Here is a 15,098-nt window from a genome sequence, read left to right as displayed (position 1 = left end):
AGTTACACACAAATTCCCACCAGTCAATTACTTTTTCTGCGGGACTCTAGCATGAGTAGGCAGAGTGATCTGTGTCATTATAATGGCGTAGACAAACCTGATAAAAAAGGTGCACAACCAAAAGCAACCAATCTACAGTATCTGAGGTCTTCGCTAAAACTACCAAGTACAAATGTGAAAGCGAAGAATTAAAGCAGTCAACTGATGCTGTGACACATTACCTAATGGATTCAAACGGCCAAAGAGTCATTAGATAGAGACTAAATTAATTAAAATCACGTTTAACAACAATAGTGAGACGCAATCCAGTGGTACATCCTTAATAAGCTGTCTGATGTGCACGGCTCTCTGGGATTTTGTGCTCGAAGCACCTGCTGACTGCAGAAGCTGATTCAAACGCTCGCATAGCCTACACTGCAGTGCATGACAGAGTGTGTGCGTGGTCAAGTGATGTGCGTTTTCAGCAGTATAGTGTGGAGGGAGGGCTTTTCAGAAATGCAAGATGAAACGTTAGTGTGGATGTGGAACGTTTTCGTTCTAAAATGGCATTTTAAAACTAAGATGTATAAGTGCAAATGTGTGAATTTTTAAGGAGTGGAATGCTGCTGCAATGGGGGTGGGGGATCGCGATGCCGGCTCAGCATTGTGATGTCTATAGGCCATCGGCGATGGACGATGGCATTGTCTATCGACCCAACCCTATAATGCAATTCGTGTTACTTGTAACGAGTTACACTGCCAATATAAGCAATTTTTAGAGTACAAAACACATTATGCCAATGGAGAGTCCTCATAAACCACTAAAACCAACATAAGTGTGTGTTTTCAAGTACGAGGATGTCCCCAGTGTTGTAAAGTGATATAAATCATCATCGAAAGTGTCGACAGAAAGTGTAAATGTGTGTATGTGTGCGTTTGGTGCAGAGATAACTCTAGGTGAATTCCTGATGAGAGTCAAGGAGCTTTTCTGAACACACACACACACGGACTGTTTAGCTGGAGGGGATGTTAGCAGTCGACTCACGGCAGGAGAGAATGAGAGCAGGACGGAGAGATTAAAGAGCTTACTCACCACAATCTGTACACAGTCAGAGAGAGGAAGAAAGGGGGATGAAAGGAGGTGTAGAGGACACTTTAGACCTCTTTAACTTCGATGTGACCTTACTGTGAGGAAGTCTGCAGGAATATTAATGCAACTTCACAAACAAGTGTTGATGAAGTTCTACATTTCATCTCTGTTCTCTACCTGTAACCACTGCAGTGTTCATTGACCAGTGGCTGAATTTCCCACGAGTCTTTGCTCACAGTAAGCGTGCTGTTGTTGGTAATGAAACCATGTCCTGCCGGAGGGGATCTCCCAGAATCCTCTCTGCTCTGTATTGCTGCTTATGTAACAAAACGAACAGACTTTGGTGGCTAAACTACCAATAGCAATTGAGTGGTCTAGTTATTTGGTCTTTATGTTGTAAAAATGAAACATGTACAGAGAGGTTTGCTTTAACTGCGATGTTATATAGGTATAGTCGACTAATAGCACAACCATGATTTCAGCATCAGCATTTAGGGGAAATAAAATGATAATAAATATACATTTTCTGCACTAGTGTATGTACACCTTTGAAAACAACTGGCAAATACCATTTCAAGTACAGACTGAAAGATCTGTGTGGATTTCAGAACATTCAATAGAGAGAGAGAGAGAGAGAGAGAGAGAGAGAGAGAGAGAGAGAGAGAGAGAGAGACAGAGAGACAGAGAGACAGAGAGAGAGAGAATCTGGTTTGTGTGTCACTTAGTACAGAATCTCTCATGACCTGTGATGATGATGTAATGCTTAGTCTCTGGCCTGGACTCGAGCGCACACACATACACGCACACAAGCTCGAACAACTTAATCTCATCCCTAATACTTTCTCCTGGCTCACAATTCATAAACCACCCACACCCACACCCACACACACACACACACACACACACACACACACACCGTTATCCTTATTGGGACTTCCCATAGACGTTAAGATTTTATATTGTGCAGACTGTATATTCCATCCCCCTACCCTTAAACCCAACCCTCACAGGAAATGATCTGCAGTTTTACATTTTCAAAATACATAATTCTGTGTGATTTATGAGCCATTTTCCTCATGGAAACTAAAATAATACTAAAATAAAGTAAAAATTGACTGCTACACTTGGTCCCCATAACATAAGTAATGCAAGGAACATACGTGCACACACGCTCACGCGCTTCTTAAAATATGCATGATTTGAAAGATTAGACATTTTAAAATTATTGTTCATTTAAAATATATATTCATGTTTCCTTAACTCAAATGTTTTTTGGAGTTTAACACACACATAAAATAAAAACTGTATTTTAATTATACAATTATTTTGAAAAGTCCTATGAAAGTCGATGGCCACGGGTGACCAACATTCTTGAAAATTAATATTTTTAGCACTTAAAAAAACTCAAACACATTATGAACAAGTGTTGGGTTAGTAAATGATGACAACATTGTCATTTTTGGGTGATGTGTTCTTATTAGGATGATTTGTTTATTATACAAAATGAGTCATAGTGAGAAGCTGACTTTGAAAAGAGGTTTTTAATCAATAAATCTTTTACGTGTGATGTTAGTGCACACAAAGCAAAAACACTGACCCAAAATTCAGTTCTGACCTCTGCACTTTGACTTGCACACGAGCTCGTGATTCTGCCTTGACCCTGTGACCTTACAACAGAAGTTATTAATAACACACAACACCGATGAAAATAAACCACCTCTCTATAAAGAGCAATACAGGCTGTAATGTATTGTGTGAGCATATGCGAGTTGGAGAGAGATAAAGACTTTGTTTGATTTGTCAATACTACTTGTTTACAACGGAGTGAAAACACTTGAAATTTATACTGAAAAACAGATGCAAAAATAAATGTTCCATACAGAGCAATACAGGCATTAATCTATTGTGTTCACCAAAACAGAGGTCATTATCAAGATTTCCTTCTAATACGGTTTACATTTGCAGTTTTTAACTAAACTTTGATCTTGCAGTTAAACAATGTTTACGCTAAAATGTGAGTGCTAAAGCCTAAAACCTACTGGCCTGTTTATGATTACAGTACTTGTTCACTTAAAATTTTATTCTGCTTCTTTCAATAAAAAATTTCAGTTTTACTCCCTAATTTTGTGCTAAAAGCTCAGCAATATTGGCTTGTTTAAATATTTGGCCTTTTTTACTTATATTCAAACATGGACCTTTCAGTGCTAGAACTCAAATTTCACTGGCTTGTTTAAGTTTAATGTCTTTCACAAATCTAACATTTAGTTGCGCATCATATAAAAATGTATAGTTATTAAGATAATAACATATGCAATATCTCGATCACAAATAAGTGCAATAATTTACTTTTATTGTATATGCTTGTTTAGCCAAATTCAACCAAATAGGGCCTATGTTTGTACCCACCTGCCCAATAAATGCTATTTTGTTATTGACCGAGAATTTCAGGCATATTGTTCTAAAGGGTACCTATGATGTAGGGGTGGGCGATATGACCTAAAATTAATATCACTGTATTTTTCATCTTTTGAACGGTGACGGTAATATCACGGTATCCGCTTGTTAAGTGGTGACGTGTTTGTGACGTATGTAATACTGTTTCCGGGTCCAAGCCGTTATTCATTTGAGTGGAGAAATCATTCGTTTATGATCACGTTTTATTCCTTTCACACATTAAAGTTAATTTTACATAAAGTCATGGTGTACACAACAATCCCTGGGCTTGCTGCATAACAAATACCAAAAATTTATAAATTTCTACACAAATTATCACTTTCTGGCCATCGGATATTAGGCATGGACACATATATTGCGATCGTGATTTTCGAAAGCATTAAATTGCCTTGTAAACATTATTACCATTTCATGAGTCTCCCCATTCAGTTGAATAGAGCGCTTGGACCCGGAAGCTGCTTTGCGTGACGTCACACTTAACAATCTTTATCAAAAAGAGACATGGGAGTGTATTATGCATTCTCAACATATTTATTTTGCCAAAAACCTAAAGATCTTACTTAACAGTGTACAACAAAGCAAAAATTAGCAGTGTAATAACACAAGAACAGAGGAATAATGTGCACTTTTCACAAACCGAACTCTCTCCTTATCTGAACTCGGATGAAACTAGACATTCAAGTTCTTTGCTAGGAACACCAGCCTGTCAACATTTTCTGGCTTTAGTGATGCCCTGCAGCTTGTTACAATATTGCCTCCTGTGCTAAATGCATGCTCGGATAAATGTAGCAGTGCACATTTCCCTGCCCAAGATATTAATTGACACATCGTATTACCATGTTCATGACCAAATCTATAACTATTACAGAAGCTCACAGAAATCAGTCAAGAAGGAAAAATTACGGACGGGGTTATGTCCAGTACGGAGGCGTGCAAGAGATCTGCAGAGTGGATGACAATTTAGTTTCTTTAGTCTAATTTAAAACAGCAATAATCAAACGTTAAGCTTTTTTGCTGACTCCACTTTATAGTTTCGCAAACCGGTTTCCTTTTCATGTTTTATGTAACGTCCTGGCTTCTATCATCAACTTTAAAGCATTCATTTTCAAACATCAAATGGATTTGAATAAACATATAACACTCCTGACTTGTTTACATATTTAGTGTCCTTTCTGTTTAGCTTATAGCAAGTTTTCAGTTTTGGTTTTAAGCTGGAAGTGAGAGGCTGTAGGCGGAAGAAGAAGACAACAGCTCCTCGATACGTTTAATCTGGTTCTCAAGTCAGTCTCTGGCAGTCTTCCATAACAAAAGATCTGATTAAGTTAATCTTTCCTGAAGTTATCTCTGTGGATGAGCCTATGTGAGTTGGAGAGATAAAGACTTTGTTTGATTTGTCGTTTAAAACAGTGTAAAAAAACACTTGAAAATTATACTGATGTGAAATGGACACAAAAGTAAATATTTTGTTCAATTAAAAGTCAAGCATTAGTGATTAGACTAATCAATTTATACATTTACAGTCATCTAAACTTATACTAAAAATATTAAGTTAAACTCTGTATAACTAGAAAAATTTAGTTGAAACCAAGCAGCAACCTCCCGCTCTCCCTCGTGAAGCTAATACGGAAGTAACTAAAACTGCAACTCATCGAAATTCTGCTTGTCCTGGCTCCATTATAGAGCAAATTTCTATTGACTCCAATGTTTAAATGACCAACTTTACAGCAGAAAAAAGGTGTTTACAGCCTGGTACAAAGAAGGATTTTGGTTCATATTGCTAATATTACCCTTCATGACAACTGTGAGGGGGTGAATTTTTTATAACTCATCTGCCTTATTTATATTAAGTTATACAAAGTCTGCATAATAAAGGGCTTGGCCACTTGAGTGACAGTTAGGTCTCGCTGTCTCGTCACCTCAGCTGATTCCAGCTGATTAGCTGCTAAACTTAAGCATATACATGGTATTTTTTGTTTTGTTTTATGTGGCTTTACACAGTTAGTCGCCTTTTAGAATAATTTTTGACAACTATCATATAATATGGCATGCTGTGTGCACTTAATTGTGCTCACAAACTACTCAAGTGACCTTTGTTTCCCAGCTGAGTGGAGTTCTTATATACATATACCATCTCTATAAATGTATGTTTTACTTAAGATAATTTATCCTTTACAATTTTTTTAGAGCTGTAATGCACTTCAGAATCTGACAGATTGATTAGCTGTGCGCTTTAGACCAGTCATCTGAAACATTGTCATACAGTGTTATGCCTGGATTTACTAACACAGACTATATTTTAAGTCTTTGGAAGTAATTAGTTTTTTCTTTCTGTAGAAAAACGTCATAAGAGTAATTTTCAGTGACTCAATGTGTTACAACAGAGTTTTTAAAAGACTAAAAACTTTATTGATATAGTATATCAAGCACATGTGGTCAGAACACAAATGAGTCGCAGGTAATGAAGTATTAAACATTTCTCCCAAAGAAAAGACTGTCTGAGCAAAATGCTAGCAGGCATCTGTAGCTCCACCTGTTTGCCCTTTTTAGGTAAGCCCCAATTGGCACAATGAGATGCAAACAAAATGGCACCAGTTGGCCATGCCCACTTGTAGCTTCATTTGCGCTGTTTGGAAACCTGTGGGGGATGTCACAGACACTATATGCATATTTTCTACAGTCTATGGTTGAAATCTGATTAACTGATTAATATTTGTTAAAGTAACATTTAAGCATTTGTTTTCATGACTTTTTGTCATAAAATTTTTAGTGTACCTATAGGAATGTTAAAACAAAAATGGAAAAATAAAAAAGGGAACCGATTTAAAGAGTACAACAATAAACAATTCTAATTTGTGAAAATTGCCTTGTTAGTGATTTGTATCTCATTAACAATGTAATGTGTATTGAACTGCTGCACTGACACTTAATATGTCACGTTAACTTCTGCATGAGCATATCTCTTAACCTCAAAGTTCATAATTATGCAGGCTATTCTTCAAATCTTTTCTTTGTTTTCATGTAAATTTGCAAGCAGAAATTGCTCAGCTGGGCAAAACGGCTCATAAAAACCTGGATAACACTGAATTCAATTATATTGAAAATTAATCCACATAAATTAAATAGTGATAATAGTTGATGGACAGATTATTGAAATATGAACAAGGTTTAATTTGTGTTCATTACGCATTAAAATGCTCATAATGAAATCAAAATATAAACTCCATTTCCTCAATTGTGCAACATTATTCAAGTCCAATGGTTCTTGAGATAATATATATATATATATATTTAAATAAATTACTAGATTTGTTTATCTATTTTCATAGAAAAATACAAGAATTGAAGCAAATAAATAATGCCATCGCAAAAACATTTCAGACTGTAAAAATAAAGAACAAAAAGTCCCTGAGAAATCCTGGAGGAATTGATAATTATACAACCTGTCGATTCATATTTTTCAGCAAACCCATTCTACATGCAAGCAACTTATTAATGTGAGAATATCATTTCAATGTTTCATCGAACATCCTTTTACTCCCATAAACTTCAATTTTCATGATGAAAATTATAAAAAGTTTTCCATGTCAACAATAGTACATATTACTTAAAAAATTGTAAAAAGTATTAGATTCATGTACAAACATGGATAAGGATAGGGAAAAAGGCTTAAAATATTTTGTACACTGTATTTTTACACATTGTAAATAAATATTAACACTGACATTCATAGTCTCGTAATATGCTCCAAACAAACACAGGACTCTTAATATAAAACATGCATAATTGAACAGATGCTTAAAAAAAACATTTAATAAAAATTATATTGGTCAAAGTCAACTTGAATGTTACGAGGGTTAATATAAAAAAAAAAGTTATTCCTCTTATAATCCCCTTATTAGCGGTTATGTTGGTAACCTACATAAAGGCAATGTGGAGTCATTCATATATTCATCCATTCATTTTCTTTTGGCTTAGTTTCTATTTCAGAGGTCTCCACAGCGGAATGAACCGCCGACTATTCCAGCATATGTGTTAAGCAGCGGATGCCCTTCCAAGGCACAGCCCAGTATTGGGAAACACCCATACACACTCTCATTTACATAATACAGCCAATTTAGTTTATTCAATCACCTATACCGCATGTCTTTGGACTTTTGGGGAAAACGAAGCACCGAGAGGAAAACCACGCCAACACGGGGAGATCATGCAAACTCCACACAGAAATGACAGTTGGACCAGCCAGGACTCAAACCAGCGACCTTTTTGCTGTGAGGCTAACCACTGAACTATCGTGCCTACAATGTGGGGTAAAATCCAAAAGATTTAGTTTTAATTTAATGTCCAAAAGTGAATGAGAAAAGGGGAAAAGGCCAAATATATATATAATCTGCTTCAAACAAACACGATACTTAAACGATCCAGACATAAACATTATCCAAAAAATATATATTATTAATGTTCCTTATGCATCTTTTCCAGATCAAAGTCAACTTGAATGCATTACAAGCGCAAGTAAAAAAGGATTCTTCTGTTAATCCCCTAATTAGCGGTTATGTCGGTAACCTACATAAAAACAATGTGGCGTCAAATCCACCAAACCCCTTCCCGCTCTGCAAACATTGAAAAACAAAACAAGCCAGAGTTGACCGGAGCTAAAGGTGAGTAGAGGACGACGTGATAGAGCAACACAGCCCTCAAAATGACTTTGGCATATGCAAGTGCGCAAGCCAGAGAAGGTCGTGCAGTTGATTATCCTGTTGCATGCATGCAGAAGAACTGCGGAGGATTTGCAAATGAAAGGAATATCTCTGTCCTTCCACTGGATTTCAAAGCACACAATGTCAAAAGGAGACAGGGTAGAAGACGAGATACCTGTGTGTGGGCGAGAGGGGGAAGAAGGGTATTTTTTTCTGTGCCTCTGCTTGTCTTTTTGAAAAGGGCACAGGACTCTGGCAGGCTCTGAACTCCCACAGGAAAGCATTTCTACAGAGCTACTTTTATTCTGAACTCAACAGACATCAAATCTACAAGAAGAACACTCGGCTGTCTAACACCCCACACACTTCGACACCGAACACCCACAGGAGACGAAGCCCAAACTTTTGAAACTTTCACTTCAATACTTTAGTATTGGAAGATATGTTTGTGGTTTAAACCCCAATGCCTATGAAAACGTGCCTTGCTGAATTGTCAAAATCATGGATTTCATGCTGAGAGTGCGGTTTAGATGAACATATGTGATGCACGCAGTAAAATAAACACTACAGAAATAACCATTGTGAGAATCCCTGTATACACTAGACTGCTTTAAATAGGACAGGTGAAGTGTCTGAATCTCTAGAACAGTGTTTCCAGTGTCAACCCAGGCTCAATCTGAAAATGTACCCCCATATACATTTCTGGAGAAGGCAAAATACGTCCCAGGAGCTACGTTTTTTGGCAGGTTTTGTTTTCGCAAATCCACCAGAGGCCGGTGTGTACGCTTTTTGAAATTTCAAATTTCTCTGCGATTGTCCTTCACGTTTGCTCTTCTCGTGTGAATCCACAAGAGGTCACTGTCGACTGACTGACTGACTCACCCTCCTCCTTCCCTAAACCTTATAGTGTTTTCAAAAGCACAGATTGACCAGCGTTCACCCACTTCCCTAAACCCAACCCAGTTTTAAAAAGCAATGAAAAAAAAGAAAAGCCCTCGCGGTCACCTGATTTTTACCACTTTTTAGATTTTACCACATTCTCACCCTGTTATGTACTTGTTTATTTTATATTTTGGCTTCTGTTTTTGTTTTACTCGCTTTCTGGAACTGTTTTTCACCAGATTCAAACCCTGTGGTCGTGGTCAACTCCTCTCTGTGTCTCAAGTCTGCCGACTTACATGGCGAGCCACTAAGCAAACTGGCAACTTTGGTAAAGCAGTCCATGCTGTTGTAAGCGGTAAGCTAGTAGTGCAAAAAGGAATGGCATCATCCCGCTCCATAGCTTTCATTTTAAAGGTGAAATGCAGCCAAACGTACCTCTGGCTACATAATAATCTTCAGAAATGTATATAAGGCTACATTTTCAGAATGAGCCGATGTTGCCAACAGTACATATATTTGAATGTCTCCCTTATCTGACCTAATGACTTCAGGTTTTGGAGCCTCTTCACCAATGTTCTGATGAGTTGATTCAGGCGTGTTTGATTAGGAAAAGGTTAACCATGGCTGTTTCTTAATATGCGTTCTTCAGCGGTCTTGCGTTCTTGTGTAACGCCATCGTCAACTCCCAAAGTTCAGTTCCAATACTCAAGACCGCAAGAACAGAGGATGCGTGAAACTTCCCGGATGTGTTCTTGATATCGAGGACGCACCGATGCAGACTTGAGCACCGATCTCGCTTTAGAAGTCCCAGAAATCATTGTGACCATAGATGAGAAGCGCAGCATTTTATATCTATTTATGATTAAAGTTCAGAGATATCATTTATTAACGCAGATCGACATTGACCGCAACAACAGGGTTCGAGTCCGGTACAGAACGGTTCCAGAAAGCAGGTAAGATAAAAACAAAAGCTAAAAACTAAAATAAACTAATAAATAGCAGGGTAAGAATGTGGTCGAATCTGAAAACATCGTAAAAATCAGACGAGCGCTTTTTTTCTGGATTGCTTTTTAAAACACTGTCGCTTGGGTTTAGGGAAAAGGGTGGGCGCTGGTCAATCAGTGCTTTTTAAAACACTATCCGTTTGTTAAGTGGTGACGTGTTGGTGACATATGAAATACTGTTTCCGCGTCCAAGCCGTCACTCATTTGAATTGAGAAGATATTCATTTTAGGGAAGGGGGATGGTGGGGTAGCGGACGGTTGGTCAGTCAGTAAATCAGTCAGTCAACAGTGGCCTCTGGTGGATTTATGTGAGAACAATGTGCAAATTGGACTCGCGAGAAAAATCTGAAAAAAAGTACACAGCGGCTTTTAGTGGATTGGTGAAAACAAAAACTGCAAAAAATAAATAAATAACATCTTCTGGGATGTATTTGCTCTCTCCAGAATTGTATATAGGGGTACATAATCAGAATGAGCCTGAGTTGTATTCTTCAGTATGTTCCTATGTGTTTCTCAAAAGAAAAAAAAAACCTCAAACAGGCTCTGTAAACGATAAGATAATTTTCCATTTTGGGTGAACTCTTAAGAAGGATCTCTAATGGAGGACTGAACTCAATTAAACTAATCTTTTTAGAGTTTTTATGTAGAAGAGGGCGGAGCCTCAGAGCCAATGGACCAATCGTAGTTTGATAAAAGACCATAAAAGTGAGCTTCATCTTTGCCTGATTTTGATCGAACTGACATCAGCCTTTTTTTTTTCAGTTTTACTTAAAATCGCAATGGCACTCTACACCAATTGTCATCCCAATCCAAGACGTTGTTCAACTCTTCTGAACCTTAAAGGGAAGGGTAAACATAATCTTAGAGGATTACATAAATATCATAACTGAACAATACTGCAAAGTAGATAACACAGCACAATTTAAAGAGATAGTTCACCCAAAAATGCTAATTCTGTCTTTATATACTCACCCTACACTTGTTCAAGACCTGTTTGAGCTTGTGTGTTGAACACACAGTGACAAACATTGCAAATATCTTGTTTAAAAGGTCCAGAAGGTTCTGTTTTTAATCTGTTCTTGTATTTGGCAAGACACCAGCAGTCTGTTCGAGTCGCACAGTGGTTGGGATTTTTTCCAGATTTCCCTCCAAATCCAGTTCTTTGTTTCATGACAGAAAACTGGTCCGAGGTCAAAGTCAATGACCTCTTCTGCAACTGATATCTCAGCAGAATGACTTACTGAGTCAGCAGCGTCTATTTGAGCTGACGGTCATGAATATCCAGCATTTTAATTCAACCGCAAACGGTAAACACTTTTTACACAGCAGAATGCATCCGTTACCTGAGGGAGGTCAAAAAAAAAAAAAAAAAAAAAACAGAAGCAGACTGCAGTGACTAAAGTTATAGGCACACTTTTAAAACTTATTTAAAAGTTTTCTGTTTTTAGCATAACAATGCCCCACAGCTGTTTTAAACTCACTGTAAGCATCTTGAGGTTTATTGAGTTCTTTTAACATGTTGTATTTGTATTTGGTTCACTTATAGTTCACATCATAAAGTGTGAGTCTGGTCTTTTAATTTCTTTATTATTATGGCAAGTTTTCATAACATTTAAACAAAAATTGTACTAGTATCTGTTCATGCTAAAGGGACTAATTCATATTTAGTGACTAGAATCTTTTCCATTAAGTACTTTTACTTATTTGTTATACTCACATGTTAAAGGCCACCTATTTTACCCCTTTTTCAAGATTTAAGATAAATCTTTTATGTCTCCAGAACGTGTCTGTAAAGTTTTAGCTCAAACACTTTTCAGATTATTAATTAGACCTATCAAAATGTTGGAAGTTTCTTATCTAAACACAATATAGCTGTTTTTGTTGCCTGTGCTTTCAATGCTAGCTCTCCCGACCCGCCGTTTCCATGTGCCTGCTAGAGTGTGCCTTATTCTCCACCTTGGCTGCATCAGATAAACAGCACAGTGACATACAAAGTAAGCAGATCTTGTGTTTGTTGTGGAGTTAAATCAAGCCTTTCAAAGAGCATTACATGATTTTGTTACAGTTCACATACACACACAGACACATGCACACAGTGCATACGTTTAACTTTGCACAGTTTTTGCATGGCAAATGTGACAAGATACATGGTAATATGCACTGCTGTATGGATATCTGTTATGTTAATATACAAAATGAACCTGAAAAAAGTATTGTCACCTATCCAAGCTTTAGGTATAACTTGACTTCTAGTTGATCATTTGGTATCAGAAGTGGCTTATATGAAAGGCAAAGGCCTCTAGATGACATACTCAAGAATTTTCATGGCTGGGGACTTGGCTGGCCAATCCTGGAGCACCTTGACCTTCTTTGCTTTCAGGAACTTTGATGTGGAGGCTGAAATATGAGGAGCGCTATCCTGCTGAAGAATTTGCCCTCTCCTATGGTTTGTAATGTAATGGGCAGCACAAATTTCTCGAGACCTCAGGCTGTTGATGTTGCTATCTGCTCTGCAGATATCTCACACACCCCTATACTAAATGTAACCCCAAACCTTGATTTTTCTTTACCAAACTTGACTGATTTCTGTGAAAGTCTTGGGTCCATGTGGGTTCCAATAGGTCTTCATCATCTAATAGGAGATGATTGGGATGCAGTTCAATGCTTTGAACTCTTGAAAATGTTTACACAGGCCTTTAAAACAAGCAAATGAAAAACATCCACTTTATTATGGTTAACCTGAAATGACTCCAAAAATTCACAGATGTTCTGAACAGTTGTACCTGATCAACTATTCTTTACATACGTGCACACACTTCAATATAGATGCTAAAACAATACATTGTGCAGCCCTATAGTGACAATGCTGTATAGCGTTCATTCACAGTCAAATCATAAATGCAGTATTTATGACATAATTCCCACACACCATTTGTTAAGGACATCTGCTTCGTGACAAAGCCAGAATCTTCTTGCAGCTGTGTTATGTGACACTTTAGCTAAATTTAAAGGTAACAAACCAGCTTAGGTCTACCGTTAAACCTGTAAAAAGCAGCCATCTGTCAGGCTGGAAAGTTTCTGATTCCGAACACTGCTAATGAAGTAACGAGCACTGTTTTAGACTTCATTAAAATGTAATAACACTTTTAAGAGCTCTGGGAACAATGTGAATCTGCTGGAGAGGATGCGGTGGTGCAAAGGAACCAAAAACTCTACAGATGCGACGGTTGCTTAGAAACAGATCATTCCCTGCCTGATCCACTCCCGACAGACAAAGCTCTGCATATATGAACACACAGACGCATACATATGCAAATAAAAAGCATGTCGTGACCACACGTTTGTGTGTGTATGTAAAGGATGTCTTTTTGTGTATCGGCTGTGAAATAACAGTATATATATATATATATATATATATAGTTTAATTTTTATAAATTATCGGAGCACAATATTACACACCCTGATTATTGTTGAAACAGAAACATGAATATCACACAATTATTAATCAGGCTGATCAGAGATCTTTGAATCTTAAGAGAGTTTATCTTAAGACCTTTTATAATTCGTTTGTTGAAAGTTTGTCCTTTTTCCTTGATTTGTTGGTTTTCCTCACTGTCTATAAAAAACAAGAATAGACTTCAAGGCATTGGTAAATTTTTTGGAGTTCCTCTGCAAAGTCTTGTGTCCCATTATGAACAGCAGGTGTTGAGAATGGCACATAAAATAATCGGAGATAGCACACAACCTTTAAACAAATATTTTGAGTTGATGCCCTTCGGGCGATGTCTAAGGATAGTAAGATAATCCACAAATTATTATAAATTTACTTTTGATACAACTCTTCCCTGTTGATCACCCCTGACCTAGTTTCTGCTGAGTCTGAATTTCACGATCTGAATTTCTGGTTTTGAATTTTAGGATATTAAATTTGATGTTCTGAATTTCTTTATCTTGAAAATTTGAAACTGTATTTTAACAAACTGGATATCTGCAGTTTGTAAATCCAGAACACAAAAATCTGAAGTTTGAAAATAAGTCTATAAAAAAAATTCTGCCTTGAAAAGTTCAGTTGTCTTTCATTCAGATGTTCAATGTTTAAGCTTCTACGTCCAGTCCCCAAATGTAGTGAAATGGCATTAATCTCAACTTAACTTCACTTATCAGGAGGATATGAGAGGACTTATGTCGTGACATGAGATTGTCGTCAATTCGCCCAGACCGCCATCGTGTCGTCACATACTGCATTAATTATGAAAGGAAGGAAGGAAGGAAGGAAGGAAGGAAGGAAGGAAGGAAGGAAGGAAGGAAGGAAGGAAGGAAGGAAGGAAGGAAGGAAGGAAGGAAGGAAGGAAGGAAGGAAGGAAGGAAGGAAGGAAGGAAGGAAGGAAGGAAGGAAGGAAGGAAGGAAGGAAGGAAGGAAGGAAGGAAGGAAGGAAGAAAGAAAGAAAGAAAGAAAGAAAGAAAGAAAGAAAGAAAGAAAGAAAGAAAGAAAGAAAGAAAGAAAGAAAGAAAGAAAGAAAGAAAGAAAGAAAGAAAGAAAGAAAGAAAGAAAGAAAGAAAGAAAGAAAGAAAGAAAGAGAAAAAAATATGTGAGTGTCAAGAGAGAGAGTTGGTTCTGGGTGTGTTAGCAGAAGAAGGTGACAGTGAAGTTGCTGGCAGACAGAGGTGCATGCTGAACAGGATTACATAATGGCAGCGGGGGTCCTCCTCCTCTCTCTCATTGTCATTAAAATCGGATTACATGTGCAGAGAACAAATGCTTTAAGACCACTGCAGTGGGGCTAGGAGAAAAGGAGACAACAGACAGATAGACAGATGGATCGATAAACAAAGACATATGCTAAGGAAAAAGAATCGACTGTCAAACAAGGAGACAAAAAGGGAAGGGAAATATAGAGAGGCGGAAACAAAGATGATAAGCAGCATTGCTAATAAACTTCTACGGATGCATAGTGTGTGCTATTCAAGAAATTTTGACAGACAGACAAAAAT

The 15,098-nt window shown here is 37.4% G+C and overlaps 1 protein-coding gene across 3 annotated transcripts in view; it reads right to left on the bottom strand.

Annotated features, from left to right (window-relative positions):
- ece2a (endothelin converting enzyme 2a) overlaps positions 1-15,098 on the bottom strand; it is a 142,967-nt gene that overhangs the window by 104,216 nt on the left and 23,653 nt on the right. The window contains exon 1 of one of the 3 annotated variants that reach the window (XM_073929735.1): positions 1,073-1,371. The exons of the other annotated variants lie outside the window; for them this stretch is intronic. The gene's annotated coding sequence lies outside the window, so the exon portion shown is untranslated. Of the gene's footprint in view, positions 1-1,072; positions 1,372-15,098 lie in introns of those variants that run through there. 3 annotated transcript variants of the gene reach the window in all.

Source organism: Danio rerio, chromosome 2 (assembly GCF_049306965.1).
Source record: "Danio rerio strain Tuebingen ecotype United States chromosome 2, GRCz12tu, whole genome shotgun sequence".
Taxonomy (NCBI): domain Eukaryota; kingdom Metazoa; phylum Chordata; class Actinopteri; order Cypriniformes; family Danionidae; genus Danio; species Danio rerio.
The sequence above is the reverse complement of the archived record's forward strand: the minus strand, read 5'-3'. Positions and strand labels throughout refer to the sequence as shown.